This window comes from Chiloscyllium plagiosum, unplaced genomic scaffold (assembly GCF_037043375.1).
Source record: "Chiloscyllium plagiosum isolate Xiang-an unplaced genomic scaffold, Cpla_swu_hap1 HiC_scaffold_26, whole genome shotgun sequence".
Classification (NCBI taxonomy): domain Eukaryota; kingdom Metazoa; phylum Chordata; class Chondrichthyes; order Orectolobiformes; family Hemiscylliidae; genus Chiloscyllium; species Chiloscyllium plagiosum.
This window is the reverse complement of record NW_028270164.1, coordinates 24,907,864-24,922,386: the sequence shown is the minus strand read 5'-3', so window position 1 is coordinate 24,922,386 and position 14,523 is coordinate 24,907,864.

Sequence of the window (14,523 nt, the reverse complement as noted above, 5' to 3'; positions counted from 1 at the left end):
TGGAATACGTTTTGAAGGAGTTTCAGGAATTCTTGACTGTCAACTCAGGCATGGCTAGTAGTCCATCTCTGCTATGGGAGACTGCTAAGGCCTTTGCTAGGGGATTAGCTATTTCCTATTCGGCTTGCCAGAAACAATAGGAGGAACAGCAGCGTCTACTTGAGACGCGGTTGAAAGCCGCCGAGGTGGCACATTTTGCATGGCCTTCGGTGACTAAGCTACAGCGGATCATGGCCCTCCGGGCTGCCTTGATTTCAATACTGACACAAAAAGCAAAGAAAGAACTTGCTTTTGCAAGACAAAGGCTGCTCGAAGCTGAAAATGTGTGGCTGGAAAAGCACAGCAGGTCAGGCAGCATCCAGGGAACAGGAGAATCGACGTTTCGGGCATAAGCCCTTCTTCAGGGCTTATGCCCGAAACGTCGATTCTCCTGTTCCCTGGATGCTGCCTGACCTGCTGCACTTTTCCAGCCACACATTTTCAGCTCTGATCTCCAGCATCTGCAGTCCTCACTTTCTCCTCAAAGGCTGCTCGAATACAGGGATAGGCCAGGGAAGTATTTAGCGTACCTGACTAGGAAAGACCGTGCTCCTCAATCCATTACTGCAATCAGAGATAGCACTGGGGTCCTTACATACAATACTAAAAAGATTAAAGAGGCTTTTTGGAGCTTTTACTCTGAATTGTATTGGTCTGAAGGTTGCGAGGACATGAGGGCTAAAATGGAGACCTTTTTTAAGAACGTGGACCTCCCAGGGGTAACCTTGGAACACGGCCTCTCTCCTTAATGGCCCCTTGACAGTTCAGGAAATACAGGAGGCAACGAAGCAACGTCAGAGTGGGAAAGCACCTGGCCCTGATGGTCTCCTGGGTGAGTTTTATAAGGAGTTTATAGGGATTCTGTCAGGCCCGATGTTGGAGATGTACAATCACTCCTATGTGCATGAATGTCGACCACCATCTTTGAGAGAAGCTAATATTTCCTTAATTCTTAAGAAGGGGAAGGTTCCTGAGGATTGTGCCTCATACAGGCCATCTCTCTATTAAATTCAGATTTCAAGATTCTGTCCAAGTTTCTGGCGCTGAGATTTGAAAAGGTGTTGCCTCATATTGTTAAAAAGGACCAGACAGGCTTTATAAGGGGCCGTAGTCCTCTAATAATGTTAGAAGGTTGCTGAATATGGTCTAAGTTTGTCAGCAACAATCAATTCAGGGGTTAGTGATTTCCTTAGATGCAGAGAAAACATTTGACCGGGTGGAATGGCCGTATCTTTTTTATGTCTTCGACCAGTTTGGATTGAGTGGGGTCTTTGCTAAGTGGGTGGAGGTTTTATATCACCACCCTCTGGCCACGGTCATCACCAACGGGCTGAGCTCTGGGAATTTTAGGATTGCAGGGGTAGTCGGCAAGGCTGCCCCTCTCACCATTGTTGTTTACGTTGGTGATAGAGCCGCTAGCAGAGGCCATTCATCGGAACATCCACATAATCCCTCCGGAAGTGGGATCGAGGGCACACAAGATTACACTGTATGCGGATGATGTCCTTCTGTTTTTATCGAACCCGATGACCTCCGTACCCCATTTGATACAATGTATCAATTCATTTGGGACTATTTCAGGATATAAGATTAACTTTCGGGAACCTTAAGGATGTGCCAGAAGTTGAAGGTGGCCCTAAGTTCCCTTTTAAGTGGTCACGGGCAGGGTTCCAATACCTAGGCATTTTTATTACCCCCAATTTTGATCTGTTATTTCGGACTAACTTTGCTTACTTGCTCGACAATATTAGGCAAGATCTCCAGAGATGGGAGGCTCTTCCAATTTCATGGCTGGGCCGAATATCTCGCATTAAGATGAATGTTCTTCCTCGTTTGCTTTATCCCATGCGTATGCTCCCTATAATGTTTCCCAGGTCAATGCTGCAGAAGCTTATGGGATGGTTTGATTCCTTTGTCTGGCATCGTGGGCGGCCCCACATCAAACTTACTAAATTGCAGTTGTCTCAAGGAGGGGAGGATTTCCCAGACATCAGAAAGTATCTGTCCTTTGTCTGTGATTAGTCAAAGTGTTCTCTTATTAACCTGTTGTTCCTGGATAAGATGAGGACAGTTATGGACCACTGTCGGAACCCCATTGTTATTAGGGTGATGCGTCAGAGTAAGGGTTGTTTATCCAAGACTTCGCCACTTACGCCTATACTTGGCACCCAGGGATGATGGACTCAGGGTTCAAACTATGGGCAGCGATAGGAGTTTCTAGTTTGGGAGACTTGTTTGAGGGGGAGGTTATGATGTCTTTTGAGCAACTGAGCCGCAAATACGGGTTGCCCAGCAGAGATCTTTTCTGTTTTTTTCAGGTTAGGGATTTCACCCAGAAGAAGACTATACTTCTCACTAAGCCCAATACAGAGAGGTTGTTGCTACGTTCCACAAGCACCCTTTCGGTTAGTGCCCTCTATCGCCTGCTGGGTGGCAGGGCCTGGCAGGATATTAACGGGTTATGTGAGGTCTGGGAGCAAGAGCTAGGAGTGGAGGTCTCTTCTGGAACATGGGAGAACATATAGGAGAATGCTCGAAAGATCTCAATCTGTAATAGGACATGCGCTACACAGTTAAAAGTTCACAGTTAAGGGTTCATCTGGCACCAGACTGCCTGGCGAAGTTTAAAAAAGGGGCATCTTCAGTGTGCCCCAAATGTAAAATAAGTGCAGGTACTCTTACCCATTGCTTCTGGACATGCCACAGGCTCTGTGTTTATTGGGGTGCTGTGGCGGGAGAGATAGGGAGGGTATTGAAGACTGAAGTCAAAGTAGACCCGATTTCTCTCCTCTTCGGTCTACCGAATTTACCATCTTTAGACGGGCATGGGAAGAAACTATTTAATATTCTTGCATACTGTGCACGGAAGAATATTCTGGTGAACTGGGTGTCTGAGAACCCGCTGGGCTTGTTGGGATGGCAGAAATTAATTATGGAGCACATTCCCTTGGACATTTTTACAAACATGATGCACCACACAACAGATAGTTTTAATAAGACATGGCAGCCCTACTTTAGTTAATTGGATATAGATTTGTCAGTTATCTTAACAAGGGCATTTGTTTAACCAAGATGGTTAGGTTTGTCGAGCCCTGGGCCCTGGATGGGGGGTCTCCTGAGTTAATATGATTCCTTTGTTTGGGAGCTTTGCGCCGAGCATAGCTGTTCTGTATTCTGTTTTTTGGGGGTTTGTTTTGCTTTTCTTTCGCTTTTTGATCTATTCGTTATTTACTTATTTATTGGTGTCGCTTTGCACAGTGTTAGGGTTTAGGGTTAGGGAAATACTGTGGGCGGCACGGTGGCACAGTGGTTAGCACTGCTGCCTCACAGCGCCAGAGACCCGGGTTCATATTCCCGCCTCAGGCGACTGACTGTGTCAAGTTTGCATGTTCTCCCCGTGTCTGTATGGGTTTCCTCCGGGTGCTCCGGTTTCCTCCCACAGTCCAAAGATGTGTGGGTCAGGTGAATTGGCCATGCTAAATTGCCCGTAGTGTTAGGTAAGGGGTAAATGTAGGGGTATGGGTGGGTTGCGCTTCGGCAGGTCGGTGTGGACTTGTTGGGCCGAAGGGCCTGTTTCCACACTGTAAGTAATCTAATCTAATCTAATTTTGTATTATAGGGTAGGTTAGTAGTTAATAGATAGTAGTTGTATTGTAATTTGTGTTTTTTTCTTTTTATTATACTGATATTTGTTATTGATTGTATTTTTCAATAACTTTATATGTTTGTAAAGTTAAAAAAATTTGCTAATAAATACTTTTACAAAAAAAATACTGTTTTTCCAGTTTGACAGGCAGTGTTGATAACTGTAAGTATGGCCTCACAACAAATATTTGTTGTTTTGCCATCAGAATTCATTTATATGAAGCCTCATGCTTACGATATAAATCACTTATTATGTAATTATGTCGGTTTCAATATAATTTAAGAATATAAATTGATGGCTGGGTAAATATTTGTCCAAAAATAAACAAATTAATGATTGAAAATGTGAGTAAATATCTATGATTAATAGATCATGAAGAGTATTGTTTTAACATAAAGATGATTACACTGATTGGAACATTATGATTCTGGCCCTGATGGGACAATGGGTACATGTTGTACAAGCAACTATTCCAGAGATTCTAAAGTGAAATTTGATATCTTGAAGTCTTTCACAAAAGTTTTTGTTGGATTTTGGAATTTGACCTTTAATTAGTCACCCTTCTCAAACCACTAAATAAGTTAAATAGAATTTCGGATAATATAAAATACACACAGATTATTTGCAGGAACAAATCAAATGTATTGAAAGGCGTTTTGTCAAACTTTATTGGCCTGAATTGTGCAAGCAGAAATGAAAACATAGTATGCAACATTCCTTAAGTTTACAGTTTCCTGCAAATTTGCAATGAGTTTTTGAGCAACAGCTTACCCTTATTAGAGATTCCTTTCAGTTCAGCACCCTCTACAGGAATTCTAGGACATGTATGAGCAGTAGCTGTAACAACATGCTTCTTTAACCAATCAGATTCAGGCAAGTGTATGTACAATGGGTTAGGATCATGTGGTAACATTGTGATGATGTCATGGAGTTGTACATCACTGAGTATAAGTACCACAGTGTGGACAGAGTTAGAATACGCTGGAAAAAACAGAACCAGAAGGACCACTCTGGTGGACACACTTTAGTGAAACACTCTGGAAGAAACAGAGATCACATGAACTTGAACACACAAATAAATAGATTAATCTGTACCTAATGTTGCTATAACTTAAATATTACCATGTGTCACAAAATTTAGTAAATATGTATAATACTCTGAAGTCTAGGCCTGAAAATAGTCCTTGACTTTGCATTCTCCGCAATTAGTTTGTAAAGAACCCAAGCTTATAGTCTGGCATCAAAGCACATGATAAACCATGATGGCAGCTAGGAATTTACCACTTAGAAAATTGCAATGGTAGCAAAGGTCAAGAAACTAGACTAATCAAAAGACCAGCTGGAGAAGAAAATATTTCAAAAAAATAGCAATACAACTTTAAGACTAACAACAGCTTAAAAAAAAAGCCACAATGCTGATTAGCTCTATGAAGGAAATATCTTTGAGTAGAAACTCCTCAAAGTGAACCACTAGAACAACTTAAGTTTAAAAAAATGCCTTTTACAGCCAGTAATAGGGGTGAGATCAGTAAAAGCTCATGAGCTGCTAAGAGAAATCTGAATTATGTACCTGAGAAAAGATGCTGATAATCAGACACCCAAAGGACTTTCAATCTATTTGAGGAAAAGGCCATAAAAGTCAATTTTTGCTTGAAACAGTAGGCCAAGGAACACTTCTAAAGTTAAGACTTCTAAATGCAATTAATAAAAATTCTGAATTATTTACTCAACAAAATAGTTAACAACAGCCAGTTAAGAAAATCCTCCATTCACAAGCTGAAAGTAAATCGATTGAAAAAATGAAAAAAAAGGAATAAAAGTCATTATTGTAATTTGAATGATCAGAATCTTAACTATGAAATTTCTGAAATACTATGATTTCCATTTTTTGAATGAAAAATTCAAACATTGGACAAATAAGGAGCTTTAATATACAAAAAAAGATATTAAAATCTTCAGTAAGGCGTTCGACAAGGTTCCTCAAGAGAGATTGGTTAGCAAGGTTAGATTGTATGGATTACAGGGGGAACTAGACGTTTGGTTACAGAACTGGCTCAAAGGTAGAAGACAGAGGATGGTGGTGGAGGGTTGTTTTTCAGACTGGAGTCCTGTGACCATTGGTGTGTCACAAGGATTGGTGCTGGGTCCACAGCTTTTCATCATTTATATAAGTGATTTGGATGTGGACATAGGAGGCCTAGTTAGTAAGCTTGCAGATTATTACCAAAATTAGAGGTATAGTGGACAGTGAAGAAGATTACTTCAAAGTACAGTGGGATCTTGATCAGATGGGCCAATGGGCCGAGGAGTAGCAGATGGAATTTAATTTAGATAAATATGATGTGATGCATTATGAAAAGGCAAATCAGGGCAGGACTTATACACTTAATGGTAAGGTCCTGGGGAGTGTTGCTGAACAAAGAGGCCTTGGAGTGCAGGTTCATAGTTCCTTGAAAATGGAGTCGCATGTAAATAAGATAGTGAGAAAGGCGTTTGGTGTGCTTTCCTTTATTGGTCAGAGTACTGAGTGTAAGAGTTGGGAGGTCATGATACGGCTGTACTGGACATTGGTTAGACCACTTTTGGTGTGCAAATTGAATTGTGTGCAAATCTGGTCTCCTTCCTCTCAAAAGGATGTTGTTAAACTTGAAAAGGTTCAGAAAGGTTTATAAGGATTTTGCTCAGGTTGGAGGGTTTGAGCTATTGAGAGAGGCTGAATAGGCTGGGGCAGTTTTCCCTGGAGCGTTGGAGGCTGAGGAATGACAAAATAGAGGTTTATAAAATCGTGAGGGCCATGGATAAGGTAAATAGGCAATGTATTTTCCCTGGGGTGGGGGAGTCCAAAACTAGAGGGCATGGGTTTGAGTTCGAGGGGAAAGATTTAAAAGGGAACTAAGGGGCAACTTTTTCATGCAAACGGTGGTACGGTATGCAATGAGCTGCCTGATGAAGTGGTGGAGGCCAGTACAGTTACAACATTTAAAAGGCATCTGGATGGGTATATGAATAGGAAGGATTTAGAGGGATATGGGCCAAGTGCTGGCAAATGGGGCTAGATTAATTTATGATATTTTGTTGGCATGGACGAGTTGAACCAATGGTTCTGTTTCTGTGCTGTACATCTCTATAAAACTCAGAAAGAGCACAAAGCTGTTTATGGGCTGAGGAGTTCAGTGTGAAAATATCTCACATGTAGAAAACAAAGTGGGCGGCACGATGGCACAGTGGTTAGCACTGTTGCCTCACAGCGCCAGAGACCCGGGTTCAATTCCCGACTCAGGCGATTGACTGTGTGGAGTTTGCACGTTCTCCTCGTGTCTGCGTGGGTTTCCTCCGGGTGCTCCGGTTTCCTCCCACAGTCCAAAGATGTGCAGGGTCAGGTGAATTGGCCATACTAAATTGCCCGTAGTGTTAGGTAAGGGGTAAATGTAGGGGTATGGGTGGGTTCGCTTCGGCGGGTCGGTGTGGACTTGTTGGGCCGAAGGGCTTGTTTCCACACTGTAATGTAATCTGTAATCTGTATCTGTAAAATTGGATTCAGCCATCTTGGAAAAGGAATCTTCAATTCATCCTTATGAAGATGTCACATTGGCAAAGGAAAATGAATTTTAATGAATGAATTAGCTTTATTAATGAATATTACATTACAAATAACATTTAAAACAATGGAAACTTAAAATCTTTCAAAACCCTTATGATTCAATAACAATAACAAATACAGTATTGAGTTTAGAAGGTTGAAGGGAGATCTAATAGAAACTTACAAGATAATGCATGGCTTAGAAAGGGTGGATGCTGGGAATTTGTTTCCGTTAGGTGGGGAGATTAGAACCCATGGGCACAGCCTTAGAATTAGAGGGGGTCAATTTAGAATGGAAATGAGGAGACATTTCTTCAGCCAGAGGATGGTGGGCCTGTGGAATTCATTGCCATGGAGTGCAATGGAAGCCGGGACGTTAAATGTCTTCAAGGCAGAGATTGATAAATTTTTGATCTCGCAAGGAATTAAGGGCTACGGGGAGAGTGCGGGCAAGTTGAAATGCCCATCAGTCATGATTGAATGGCAGAGTGGACTCGATAGGCCGAATGGCCTTCCTTCCATTCCTATGTCTTATAGTCTTATGGTCTTATTTAACCACAACATTAATCAACTAAGAATATCACAAGACAGCAAAATAATTATTATGCCAACCAAAACGATAATAAACAACTTTGAGTGCCTATCAAAATTAAACTACGTAATTTAGTTTGTCTTTACCAATCTTTCCACCAGAAAAATTTAAACTTTTAGATCCTTCTGATTAATCAGTAAATTGGCAGACATAGAAAGCAGAATTCCAAAGATTTGAGCAACTTCAATATTTGATAATAAATCAAATGAACAATAAGTTAACACACTTCTCCACTACATGGAATATCATCAGATCAATGCTACACAAATAACAGATCACTGAGAAGTTCATTGCATTTGATAACCTCCAAACAGCTTTTGATCAATATTTCACTTCAAGAACAAATAAGGTACTGGTGAGATCATGCTTCATTTGGCAATACCAGTTTTGAGAAGCATGTTTAGATGTCTTCATTAATAACCTGTATGCACTACCTGAACCATGTAGCTATGGAAAATTACAACAAAAGCTAACTTGTGACAGAGATGTTATTAGCTTCTCAGAAAAATCAGGCATTAAATCTTTTCAATCAAAAGAGGATCTAGAATGAGCAATCCAAACAGTAGCAGATTCGTAGTCAGGACAACTGTTCAAGGAACACTATACCTCAAAAGTTGAATTGAGTGCAAATATCCTCAGGGTGTGTGGACTTCCTAAGGTACAATAAATGTCCTGGTCTGAAGAAACAGAGTCTCATCTGAACAAGATACTGCATGTAAGTGCCAAATCCTAAAAGAATCTAATGCTAAGTATCTTGTCACAGATGTGATTCCAAAACCCCATATCAATAAAAAAAATCCTTCCAGCCTCTGCCAACAGCATTCTCATTACAGCAAAATATATCAGTTTTTGAAGATGTGCTGCAATCTGAACAACATACCAAGTGACAAATTAAAATGTTCCGAATGCAACACGCACATTTGGGGCGGCACGGTAGCTCAGTGGTTAGCACTGCTGCCTCACAGCACCAGGGACCCGGGTTCAATTCTCATCTCGGGCAACTGTCTGTGTGGAGTTTGCACATTCTCCCCATGTCTGTGTGGGTTTCCTCTGGGTGCTCCGGTTTCCTTCCACAGTCCAAAGACGTGCAGATTAGGTGAATTGGCCGTGCTAAATTGCCCGTAGTGTTAGGTGCATTAGTCAGGGGTAAATGTAGTGGAATGGATCTGGGTGGGTTGCTCTTCGGAGGGTCGGTGTGGACTTGTTGGGCCGACTGTTTCCACACTGTAGGAAATCTAATCTAATTTATGCTTTGGAATTGAACCGTAAAGAACAAGTCAGTAACAAAAAGGAACAAGCTTCACATGAAGAGCTACAATGCATGAATGGATTACTTCATTACTTCTAAGGAAACTACCAATTGTATCTAGCATTAATACTAAGCTAGTCCTTCTCCTTGACCAATCTGTAAAGTAGCCAAACTTGTAATATAGCATCAATCTGCATGATGAGAGATCATTCAGGGTCTACACCAGGAAGTATAAATTTGAATATTTAATTCATCATGAATCATGCAAAAAAAGTGAAACAAAGAGAAAGAAAGTTGGGAAAAGATTTCCTGTTCTCAACTCAGAAGGTACTGAGGTGAAAACTAATATCTGTGATGTTAGCTCAGCTCAACCATATCGACACAGTCCACAAATCAAGCCGAATACTTATGTGTTCTGTCTAGTTTATTACCATACTGTGTTGTACATTTCTCCATTGCATTATCACAAGGAGCACAGCATGGTAAAAACATGGATATCAGGATTTAAACAATGCAATATCATTGAAGCAAAACAGAATTTTTAAATATTTAAAAGTAAGCTGTTATTAATTAGACCATCAAAGTTCAAGTAAATTGATGTTTTAGATGTGTATGCATTTTCAACACTCCAGTGAACTAGTTAGGTTGATAGTTGAAAGATTGCAAAATCATTGAGTACCAAAAATCTGAACTGAAATGAAGAACAATATCAAGAAAATCCAGCGTTAATGCATTCCAATCCAGTCCTTTGTGATGAAATTTAATTTTCAAAAATTACTTTCAATGTTCCTCAAATTCCATGTAAACCAATTACTCTAATATCAGCTATATAACAACAAAAAATGTTTTTATAAATAATCAGTCTGTCATTTTATTCCAAAAAGATGGACAGTAATTTTAAGATAGTCATAAATAAATTCAGCAAAGAATTCAGAAGAAAACCGCTTTAACAAACAAGTGTTAAGAATGCAAAACATCCATTCGGAGCATTAGAGTGCTAAGGTGAATAGAACAGATGACTTTCAAGGGAAGCTGAGTAAGTATGTGAGGGAGAATGGGCGACACCAATATGTAGATAGTATTAAGTAGTATAATGTGGGAGGAGGCATTTGGAGCATAAACAGCAATATATACCAGTTAGGTTGAAGTGTCTGTTTCTGTGCTGCGCATAGTTTAGTAACACATTGAGATGCATTTATCCACTGAGTCATTACATAGTAAAAACATATGTATTAGGATTTATACATGGCAAAATTATAAAATCAAACCTATAAATTCTACACAATTGCACTTAATTTAACATAAATAACTATTTTATTAAATGAATCAAACCCACGTTCAAAGCATTTCTACCTGCACCCAATACTTTATCATTTTGATACATGCTACATATTAATGAGTAATCACATAAAATAGTTAAGTTTTGCAAGCTCTACTTTTTGAAAGGTTGATCTATATTCTGTATTCACGTTATTGATATTAACCATGGTGTATGGAATAGCAAGAGATTCCCACCTCCATCGATCCACTTGGATATTTGCACATTCAACAAATTAGGTAATGCTGACATTTTAGGTGGTATGTATCAACATAAAGTTAAACCAGTAGGTATTAACCCGTTGAGTACTAAATTTCAGTTAACTTTCAATGGCACTACTACTAAAATATAGGTACATTTAACAACTGTGAATCGATAAAATTGATGATATTAAGTCAGTCATTTTGAAATGTTTCTGTGTAGAGTACTGACTGCAACATTGGCTGTCAGTAACCCTCTGTTGTAAAGTCTGGATCCTAAAATCAGCCACCAAAATAAGCTGCACTAGAGTTGCTTTTTTTTAACAGATGAGAACAAATAAAGAAATAAATTATAGAAAATATCTAATTCAGAATTCTTGAAACATTGTGTATGAAGACACAGCAGTGTAAAATGGACAAAAATTAGACCCCACAAAACTTCTGAGTCCCATTATGGATCCCAAAAGGTTTTCATGTTCCAGAATGCAGCATGTCAAACTTTTAGCTAAAAGGGCAAGACAGATTAATGTTTACAGCTGAGAGCCATTTGTTAAGTTGTTTTATGTTGCACTGAAATACTAATACAGCTATTGTTTCAGATACTGCCAGAACTGCTGTGAATCTGTGGAACATTTTGTTTCCTCACAAGTTTTCTTCAGCAGTATAACAGTCTTTCCAATTACACCATGGCACTCCTTAACTTCTTGACATTATATTCATATATTGAACTTACACTTGTTTAAAATTAGTTATTTCAGTTTAAAAGTATACTCACTACATCCAGGAAGCTTCTGTCTTCGTGTCAGGGAACCCAATTCAAAAACAAAGCATTCCAACATCAAAATCAAAGAAGCATTCTTTAAAATGAATTAATAATTCGTTTGCATAAAGGAATTATTACTGCCACTTCCCAGCTGGAGATACTTCTGCATTCTTTAGGTTGTGTGCCTAGAGTTGTCGTTCATGTCAGTGTATATATTAACATGATACAGCACATATGTTCCATGAAATATTTGTCATGTTTCCTCGAAATAAGAATGCCAGTATTTTGAATCAAACTATTTTATTTGAAACTCCATTCAAATAGGTTTAAAATAAAGAGTCATACCCTTCTTTTATTTCTATGAAAACTATGGTGACAAAACTGAAGCATTTTATTAATAACATATCACTGTAGTAGTTTTCGGTCTTTGAATGTATGAAGTTAAAGAGAACATCTTCACAACAGAAAATGAATTGGGTTGTTTAATATGAAACAGCACCAGAACTGACATAATGAAGGAGGAAGTATTTTGGATCCAGGCACTAAGGATCTCGCAAGCACTTTAGATTTTTAGATTATATTAGATTAGACTATATTAGATTAGATTACATTACAGTGTGGAAACAGGCCCTTCGGCCCAACAAGTCCACACCGACCCGCCGAAGCGCAACCCACCCATACGCCTACATTTACCCCTTGCCTAACACTATGGGCAATTTAGCATGGCCAATTCACCTTACCTGCACATCTTTGGACTGTGGGAGGAAACCGGAGCACCCAGAGGAAACCCACGCAGACACGGAGAGAATGCGCAAACTCCACACAGTCAGTCGCCTGAGGCGGCAATTGAACCCGGGTCTCTGGTGCTGTGAGGCAGCAGTGCTAACCACTGTGCCACCGTGCCGCCCACTGAAGCAAGAGGTCTGAGAATTGATGGGAATTGAATTTTGGGCCTCATCTGAATAATTGACATAGGCCTCAATGGGCAGCTCATTTGATTGGGGATGTCTGTTTTCAGCAATTTGCAACACTGGAGCTGCCTCTCAGGTATGTTTTGATGAAGGGATTGATAGAATTCCCAGAAGCAGGCATTCACACACAATGAACTAATTAATGCCAAGATAATTATTTATTTGTCAATACTATTCCCATACAACTTACTAACTTTGGTTCAAAGTGGTGGGGGAAGAGACAATTCCTTATTTTACTCTTATTTTAGTAATTTTAGACTTCAGTTACCAATTAGAAATGAAAATTGAAAAGAACATCAGGAAACCTTTTGGACAAGATCTTGTCCACTTAGTTCCTGTTCGTATTATTTACAACAATCAAAAGGATGGGTATGGGGTACTGACTATACTTCAAAGTAACAATGTCTTAATTGTAAATTGAAACTATTCGATTCAACAAGCAGTAGTATAAAATTGTAAATTTTTAAATTTGCAGTTCAAATATGGCAAGAGCTGTATAAGATGGGTGAGTGGTGTGTCCCATGCCAAATGGGATGCCCAGCAATGCTGTAAGAAGTTTAATAATCTTTTAATGATCTTTGACAGTCTGCAAGGGTTAGTGTCACCATCTCTTTGTTAACTCACAGGCACAGAGCCAGCACTCAGTTGAACCCTGCCACTGCACATGCACCTCATTAAGGCTATGATGCAGAGGTGCTGGTGTTGGACTGGGACTGGAAAGTTAAAAATTACAGAACACTAGGTTATAGTCCAACAGGTTTATTTGGAAGCACTAGCTTTTGGAGCACTGCTCCTTCATCAAGTAGCTGTGGAACAGGATCATAAGATGTAGACTTTAAAGCAACAGATTTCAGTGTCATGCAACTGAAAGGATATATTGATCAAATGATATATTGCACACACACATAGGTCTATGGAGTAACTTTGCATTTGCAGAATTATATTTGCAGGTACCTTCTATTTTGCTCAAAAAGCGCACAATCTGCAGGCAGTCAATCCATGTTTTATAAATTCCTGCTTTGGAAATAGGATGCAGAGAGACTCTAATCTCACACCTTTAATACATTGTTTGAACTGAGATGTCACCTTTTTAAATAAAACCTTAAGTTATCTCGAGAATGGAACTTAAAAGAAGTTCTGGGATTTGCAAGTTCATGAACCAAAACCTGCAACCCATTCTAAAAGATGAAAGACTTAACAGCAATCAAAGTTTATTCAATACATCATTCCATTTGCAAGATACTATAATCTGTTGCTATAAAGTCTGTATGTTCTGGTCCTGTTCCACAGCCACCTGATGAAGGAGCAGCGCTTTAAAAGCTAATGCTTCCAAATAAACCTGTTGGATTATAACCTGGTGTTGTGTGATTTTTAGCCTCATTATGGCTGGTAGACTAAAACCCCTCCATACTGCAAGAATCTTGTCCTATTAAGGGCTCACAGTCACCTTATCCATCCAAACTACTAACCTTTCCTGCACTCTACACTTCTTACTCTTTCAATTGGACATCACACTACCTCTCCACTAAATTGGTCTTGTCTAAATCCATCATACTCATTCCATTCTGTTGTCTCATTGCAGGTTGAACTGGCTAACTCACCAGGCTGATGTCTCAATAATACCCTGACTGACCTATTTGTAATATCTGGACTTGTACTTGACTTTAGATTAGATTAGATTACATTACAGTGTGGAAACAGGCCCTTCGGCCCAACAAGTCCACACCGACCCGCCGAAGCGCAACCCACCCATACCCCTACATTTACCCCTTACCTAACACTAGGGGCAATTTAGCATGGCCAATTCACCTTACCTGCACATCTTTGGACTATGGGAGGAAACCGGAGCACTCGGAGGAAACCCATGCAGACACAGGGAGAACGTGTAAACTCCACACAGTCAGTTGCCTGAGGCGGGAATTGAACCCGGGTCTCTGGCGCTGTGAGGCAACAGTGCTAACTACTGTGCCACTGTGCTGCCCACCCAGTCATGGTCAATAGCCTTTTGTGTGGTTATATGAGCCCTTTCACTGAATGTGTTAGAAACCCTGATTGAGTATAGCCTCTCCACCCCAGTGAAGATTTTACCCTTTAAATTTGCACACATGGTCAATTGCTTGAAGCACATGCAGTGTATTTGCTGTGATATAGTCACCACAACTCTA